At 32.8% G+C, this 8274-nt stretch overlaps 1 protein-coding gene across 1 annotated transcript in view; it reads left to right on the top strand.

The window, feature by feature from the left end:
• LOC108973716 overlaps positions 1-8274 on the top strand; it is a 31023-nt gene that overhangs the window by 3869 nt on the left and 18880 nt on the right. The gene's annotated exons all lie outside the window — the stretch shown is intronic.

The raw sequence follows: 8274 nt of genomic DNA, 5'->3' as shown, positions 1-8274 counted from the left end.
AAATCCGAGTCAATTCCGGTACGTAGAACCGGCTGTCGTGGGAATTGTCGTCGACGTCGTCCATTGGTAGGCACAGGAAAAAATAAATGTATGATGAATTTTCTGTACCATCGTCTTCAATGCGAATGTATGAAAATCCAAAGTTTATACTTATGCAAGTACAACTATTTTGCACCCTGTTGGATTCCCCCTAACTTTCGATTTTAATAAAAAACTACTTAGCAATAGGGTTAATCACACTCCAGCTCTGAAAGTATTCGACGCAATACCCGCCGAGGGAAGCAGAGGAAGAGGAAGACCTCCACTCCGTTGGAAGAACTTGGCTACGCTTGGGATATTCAATTGGCGCCACGTATTTAGGGCACAATAGACCCTAGGTCGCGGTGCATTACCTCAAATAACATTATCTATCTTGGCGCCACGTAGCGAAAAGAAGAAACGACTGGCGCTCTGTTGTTAACTCGGCTATAATCACGTAAGCGGTGTCTACACCAATTAAGAAAAAGAATATGGTTAATTTTCCTTTACAAATTATTTCTTAATCGTACATATTTACGAATATAAACGATTGATTCCCTATGCTTATCTACGCACAAAATACATATATTGTATATGCACCTAGGCAATGAAAACGAAAGTAATCATGTGCCGTAATACTCGTGCTTACAAAAACAGCTGCAACAACTTGTTTACCCCTTTTGGCGTGTTAGTCGAGCTTCAGAACATTTTCGAAAAAAGAAAAATGCAAAGCGAAACCAGAATGTATAACAATAATATAAAAAATACATTGTGTAGAAATAATAGATATATACGAATTTTAACAAAGCACAGTATTTCAAAGCAAATAAAATTACGTCGCGCCAGAGACCGGCCGCCGAAAAGGCTAGGTGATCTGTCTGTCCGGCTGGGAGTCCATACGTCAAAATTTTTTAAGCCATCGCACACTAGTCTTTTGTCAGTCCAACTTATTGCTTACTGACGATGGTGCTGCTATTTGTATTTGAAATTTGTTAAAGTGAAAAGTGTGATGACGTGATGGGACGGTAGCTCGGAGGGTGCTATTGTGGCGATATTGTTAAGCTGGTGCGCATATCCAAACATTCGTACACATATCGTTACATTTTTGGTATGATGACGCCATCCCTACATTGTCGATTCAAATTTTATTTCAGTATCAGATAGCCTAAAGTTTAGTGGGTAACAACAACAATATGGAAAAGTAACCTACAGTTGGAAATATCGGGATGTGTGGTAAGTAAAAGACGACAGCAGTGTGACTTTATGTGTGTGTTTGTGTGGAACCCGATTTTCTTGCCCTACCCGCATTTACAAACAACATCTACACATGCAATGTAATTTGTGAAAGAATTAGAATAATAGTAAACATGAAAAGAAGAAATGAAATCGGCGGAAGAATTAGGTACAGTAGCACTTATAATTTTTAAGTTCATTAAACAATCGTAATCTTCATTGAACGAGAGAGTTAAAGTTACTCACGTTTGATTTTTAACATTATATTAAATTCAAAGTTCATAAACGTTAAAAAATAATCAATCTATCTCCTCTTTCTTAGTTCTTATATAGTGAATTCCATAAAAATGTATGTATATACTATGTACATATGTACAGTTGCGGTCAAAGTCTTAGTAGTGATAGGCATTCATTTAATATATGTACATATGTGACCAAACTTTTTATTACATCTTTTTTGTTGGGATGCATTTCAAAATATGTTAGCTTCAAATGTTGACATGAAAATATGCAACAACGTTCGTTTGGCTTGTTGCTTTGTTACAATTGCGGGACTTTTTATTTGCACCGCGTTTTCGGCCAAAATCTTAGTAGTGCCTGAAAGAAGTCTTTGAAAAATTAAAATTATCTGCAATTTTTTGTGAATATTTGAAAACAACGGTGAAATTCATTTATTTAATTGAAATTTTCGGTTTTAATGTTAAAATTTTACTTTTATGAATTTAGAAATGTCGAAAAATAAGAATGTACGCCTGAGAAGTGCCCCCTGATAAAAAAATTGCTTTCTGAGGGCAAAACAAATGTCGAAGTCCAAAATATTCTTAGTTGGTCCCTCACAAAGGTATGTAATGCTATCTGGTACCAATCAAGTAATAAAAAATGTGAGAGCAAGCAAGAAATGGCAGTAAGTTCTCTTACTCTCCATTCCATTGACACATACCCAAGGCAGATTCCATTTGCGGCTGCTGCAGAGGTAAAAGGCGCCTTTAGTGTACCTATAAGTATTTCAATTATATGCCGGCATTTGTGTGATCATGACTTGAGGGCTCCGATTCATAAAAAGAGCCGTTATTGCTTAAAATACATGTTAAACAATGACTTTAATTCGCTAAAGTAAAATTTAATTGGTCTTCGACAAAATGGTGGAACATTTTATGGTCAGACGAATCGAAGATTGTTAAGTATGGCGGAAAAGGATCGCGTCAATATGTAAGACGCCCGCCCAATACCGAATACCAGTCGAAATATATAACAAAAACGGTAAAACATAGTGGTGAAAGCATGACTGATGATGTCGAACTACTCCAGAAAGCCATGCTGCCGTATACCAGTGAAGAAATCCCGCTTGTTTGGATGTTCCAGCAGGACAACGAACCCAAGCACACAAGTAAAGTTTCTAAAAGGTGGCTTGAGGAAAAAAATTACAAGGTAATGGAATGGCCGCCACAGTTCGCTGACACCAACACCACAAAAAATTTGTGGACTGATGTCAAGGAGACAGTAGCCCAATGTAAGTCGACATCGATCGAACAATTATAGGATGCCGGGCAGAACGCAGGGAGTCTTATTTCCATCGAAAGATACCAAAAACTCGTTGACTCAATGCCACGACGCTGTGCTGCAATATTAAAAAATAAAGGTCACGCAACTAAATACTGCTTTCATTAAGAGACAATTTCCAATTAGAAAAGAAATATTACATTTTGTTGAAATTTAATATTTAATTTGTTAAAAGTTTTTGACCGCCGAAATTCCTCATATTTTTTCATATATTTATAATTCCTTGAAACTAGTTAAAGAATGAGTTTTTTTTTTGTGATTTCCTTACAGTAAGACTTTTATGGTAAAAATTTTTTTTTTTTATAAAAGCGATATCTTATAGCTTTTTTAACAGTTCCTCTTCTACGTTGGCACACTATTAAGAATTTATATCTTATCATACAATTTCGATAAGCACGTTGTTTATAAAAAATATTCACTGACAGTAAAAATAGAATATGAAAACGTGTTTCTTAATCTATTAATGTTGAAGAATAAAGCAATCATATTTATGGTTGATGTATTGTCCTTTAATTATACATGTGTATGTATGTATGTGTATATAACAAGAAAGGAAGACCTTAGTTTGGGTGCAACCAAATATTTCATACTCTTGCAACTTGCAAAAATTAAAGCCATGAAATGCTTTAAGGTATAAAATCAATTATAGAGAGTAAAGTCAGCCGGATGTTATACAATCCTGATATTAGTTATATAGGGGCTAGGCCAAATTTCATCTATTTTAGGCGCAAATTTACCATACACTATCTCTTATTTTCATTGGGATAACTCACATATTGGCCAATATATGCGGTACAAAGTCACCCCGAAGTTCGAAAATTTTTATTTTAGGTATATAGGGGCTAAGGGAAGTATTTTACTAATATCAGTTATACATTTATAACACATTGACCGACATTTTCGATCAATCGTCAACTATAGGTACCGAGTTCTAAATATTCGGTACCTAAGGGCTTGGACAGTTTTTATTGGATGTAAACAATTTTTGATCATAAGGTGACACACTAAAGACATTATTCTTGCAAAGTTTTATAGCGTTATATTAATTGCTTCTTGATTTGTGTATTGTAAACTGAATGAATCAAGGGGATTTTAAAATTGTGCTATATGGAAAGTAGGTGGCAAAGTTTAATGTTTCTGATTTATTTAGTTATTGATTTGTCGCGCTTTTAGGAGCTTTTGACAGTTATGACCGTTATATGGGGAGTGAACGGGGTTATACTCCGATATCATCCATTATCACACTATCGGTGGGAATTATTATTATTATTATTGTTGTTGTTGTTGTAACGACAGAATTCTGCCGAGTTGACAGTCCTTGGCCGGATAAAAATCCGGGTCCGTTCCGGTTTTCGTAGACCCGACTGTCGTGGGAACGGGGTGGGAATTCTTATAATACTATGCTGGGCGAACTTGGTTGTTGTAGATTTAGTGGCTTAGGAGATATTTATTATATATTTATTTACTTATTAGAGGACGGGACCAAACCCACTTATAGCAGCAACAGTGGAGAACGTAGAATCGTGGCCCGTGTCAGCTGATACGACCCATCTTATAGGCGCGCAATGTAAGTGCACAGTGAAAAACGCTACTCCCTTCTCTCTTTGACGTAGGATGATGTGAGAACTCCCGGCATTTGGATTTTTGCCGTAGAAACGTGTCAGCTGATTGCTCTCTCACAACGCAGAGTTGTCAATATCTATATACTGTAGTAATTATCAACTGATATAATTCAATCTGTTCAATATGTTTGAAATTTTCTTAAAATAACTCAAAATCAGAGTCGAATGCTATTATTATTAGTATATATAAACTATTTTTAATAGTTTGTTTTCAGTTTTGATATTTGGTATTATAAAAATTTGTAAAATATAAATGTGAACAAAACTATATATGCGTATTGAGCAATGACAACATTGTTCAAATGAAAACAAATAAATATGGCTGATTTCTACGTTTTTGCCACGTTCGCAACTTTTCACACATTTTGCTCGATAAGGAAGGAAAAGGAAGGACGGCAGTAGCGTTTTTCACTGTTCCTGCTATTAGCCCACAGATGCCCATTGTTGTGCCAAATGATACGATCCCCTTTATCAAATTACCAGTTTTATATCTTAAGTGCATAGTTATGGCACTTTATATGTTTTCGGTTAATGGCGATTTGTAGGCCTGGCAATGGTCCGATTACGCCCATCTAACTCGAACTCGAACACTTTTTTGTAATAAGGAACCTACATACATAATATACCAAGTTTCATTAAGATATCTTAATTTGTATATACCCATGTTTGCAATCATTATACTTTAAATAATAGTAAACTATTTACCTATATGTAAATAGATTATAAAAATGCAAAACATTTCTACAATTTATTATCAAGTATCTGAAACTTTTTGTAAACATGTACATATATATATTTTATTGAGCAAAACTATACTGGAAAATATGTACAGGGTAAATGCTTACAAATTATATATATTGTGTTTATGATTCCCGATAAATAGTTAACATTTACATATCCATATATTATACATTACATTTATTTGCATTATCCACTCATATTAATTCTTACATACATACATGCTTATATTTATTTATTCAAATTTCTTTATTAAAAATTTTATTTGCTTACCTGGAAAAAACTCCAAACAACCATCAAACATCGAAATATATGAATCAATTTCAATAGTAGTATAAACAACTCCATGAAAACTTGCAGATCTACAATGCATTTACATTTTTAAAATGCTAATATTTGTCGCAAACAAATGTTTTTTATACAATATTTTTTATTTTCTTTATATTATACGTAACTAGAGCTATGGTATATAAATATTTTCAATTAAAGTTAAATTTTTTAGCTATATTATAGGGTTAACCAAACGAAGTTCTTAGAATTCATCATCAGGGGTGTTGTGGAATCCAAGACAGACTTGCTTAGCTGTCAGAATTGCAAACCAATTCTGATTTTCAATAGTGTCACAGGATCAGATCGGATTTTTGTCTTTTTGAACATATGCAAAACCAATATTCGAATCAGCTGTTTACTAATGTGACAAAACTTGCAAATGAATACGTTTGGAAGCAATGCGAATTAAAGAAAGATTTTAAGAGATAACATTTATTGAATGAATAAAGTTTTTCATTTTTTAAATGACTTAAGCACTTTTTTTCATAATTGGCGGGCACGATAGAGAAAAAACTGAACGTCATATGGAATCGGGGCAAAGTTTATTATCTTTGGCATTAAATTATCTTCTATTGAAACTAAAAGACCTATAAAAAAAGAAGTAAAATTTTTTTAGACCAAAATTAATTTTTTTTAAATTTTACAAAATTTTATAATTTTTACACTTTTTTTTTTTAAATTTTCAGTTCAATTTGAACATAAGTTATTAAATAATATGAATCTCTTTGAATTTTTTGTTTCGGATAGAAATTTCGACCTGCATCCTGCTTGCCTTCTGGCATGTGCACATGAGAGAAGCATCTGACAATTGCTTCCCAAAGTCAAAATGTAAAATATTTCGTATCAAAGATATTTGCGGCTGATGTTTAAATATATTACTATGATCCCTAGAAATTTCACTTTAATCAATTATTTATTTCCCTCCCAAAAAAAACTTCAAAAAATCGATTTTTAAGCCTCTAAAGCAGGCTCTCCCCCTTAAACATCCGCATTTTTTTCCAAAAGTCAATAATTAAGACATTTCTTGTTTTATTCTTATGTTTTCCCGTATAGAAATAAAGGTAAATTAATTCGTAAAAATAAAATAACTTGATGTCTTAACTTACATTTCAAATCTGTGTGCGACTATCTTCTTGATTTGTTTCTGACAGCAAAACCGATAAAATTGGTTTCCGTGACACCCAAAACCGATACAAATTCTGTTTCGAATATCAAACCAATAATATCTGAATTCATGACACCTACTGCTTTTTTTGATAGGTTTCAATTTTGATTCCAACAACTATAAGATTCCACAACCCCCCCTGATTGAAGTTATTATAAAATTATTTAATAAGATATGCAATTAACTGATAATAATTTTCTTTTTTCTTATTTATTACTATTTCAACACTTCCGTAATAAGCGTCCATAAAACAACGTACTGATTTACTGTCAAAATCGTGTCTTAAGGAATTAGATAATATGAGAAACATTTTCTAAGGAAGACATTGCAGAAAAAACTGAATTCTTCGCTTCTTTTGACTTTTTTTCAAATAAAAAATATTATTCTTACGTGCGGTTCTGTACTGCGATTCATTAACAAAACTCTAAAATTGAGATTTTAAATTAGAGACAATTCTTGTGACTTGAGAGGATTTTACAATTCAGTACGTGACAGTCACAAAAATGTCTCATTTCAAAACGAGCAGGTCTAATCAGTTCTTACATTTTATTATTTAGAGATGATTCACAATTTACACTTGGATGAAAATAAATATGTCGATAACAAATATTAAATTTTCTTTAACATAGTCAAAAAAACATAATTACCAATAAAAATGATAATATACTATGTTGACTTTGTATGAGAACATTTATAACATTTATGTGAAATGTATTTATTTTTAACTTTTTCGTGTTTGAATTGCTTACAAAATGTAACACAATCGATTAATATCTATGATGAACTATATTTCGAATATTCAAAATTGCAAACACGAGTTCTTTTTTGTTTAGAAACCTGCTAACTATCATATATTATTTTGTGACTAAAGACTATGTAGAGACTGTGTTGTGAATAGTAACTAGTCACAAAATGAAACTTTACCTCAAAATGTCTGAAATAGTGCTTACAGAATTCCGCTATTATACTCATTTGCCCCAAAATACAAAGAAAATATATATGTATATAATATATATCGTATATAAATTCATATTTGCGGTAAGCACACAATACAAATACCTGACTACCGAAAGTTAACATGCTCGAGTGTGTTTACTGTCAACTTCTTTAATTTTATTAAAGTTTTATAGAAGTTTAAATTTTTGTCACTAAACCTAAATTTCTTTTAAGTTTTCGATACCATAATGACATTAGTATGCTTACATTATTGACATTTGTTCGTATCATTTGGCACAACAATATTTAGCCGGCGCCACATATGCTCCATTGCCTACAAATGCATAATTTTCATTATTTTAATCAATAATACCTAATTACTTGCTGTGGCGCGATTATCCCAAAGCTCTGTAGACTGGCAGACAATAAATTGGTTGGACAGTCGTGAAGATGCTGATAAGCGAGCACCTTGGGTATTTTTATACTCTCGTAACAGAGTTGCTAAAGAGAGTATTATAGTTTTGTTCACATAACGGTTGTTTGTAAGTCCTAAAACTAAAAGAGTCAGATATAGGATTATATATACCAAAGTGATCAGGGTGACGAGTAGAGTTGAAATCCGGATGTCTGTCTGTCCGTCCGTCCGTGCAAGCTGTAACTTGAGTAAAAATT

This window comes from Bactrocera latifrons, unplaced genomic scaffold, assembly GCF_001853355.1.
Source record: "Bactrocera latifrons isolate USDA-ARS-PBARC rearing strain unplaced genomic scaffold, ASM185335v1 scaffold_110, whole genome shotgun sequence".
Lineage (NCBI taxonomy): Eukaryota > Metazoa > Arthropoda > Insecta > Diptera > Tephritidae > Bactrocera > Bactrocera latifrons.
This window is presented reverse-complemented; position numbering and strand designations above follow the sequence as displayed.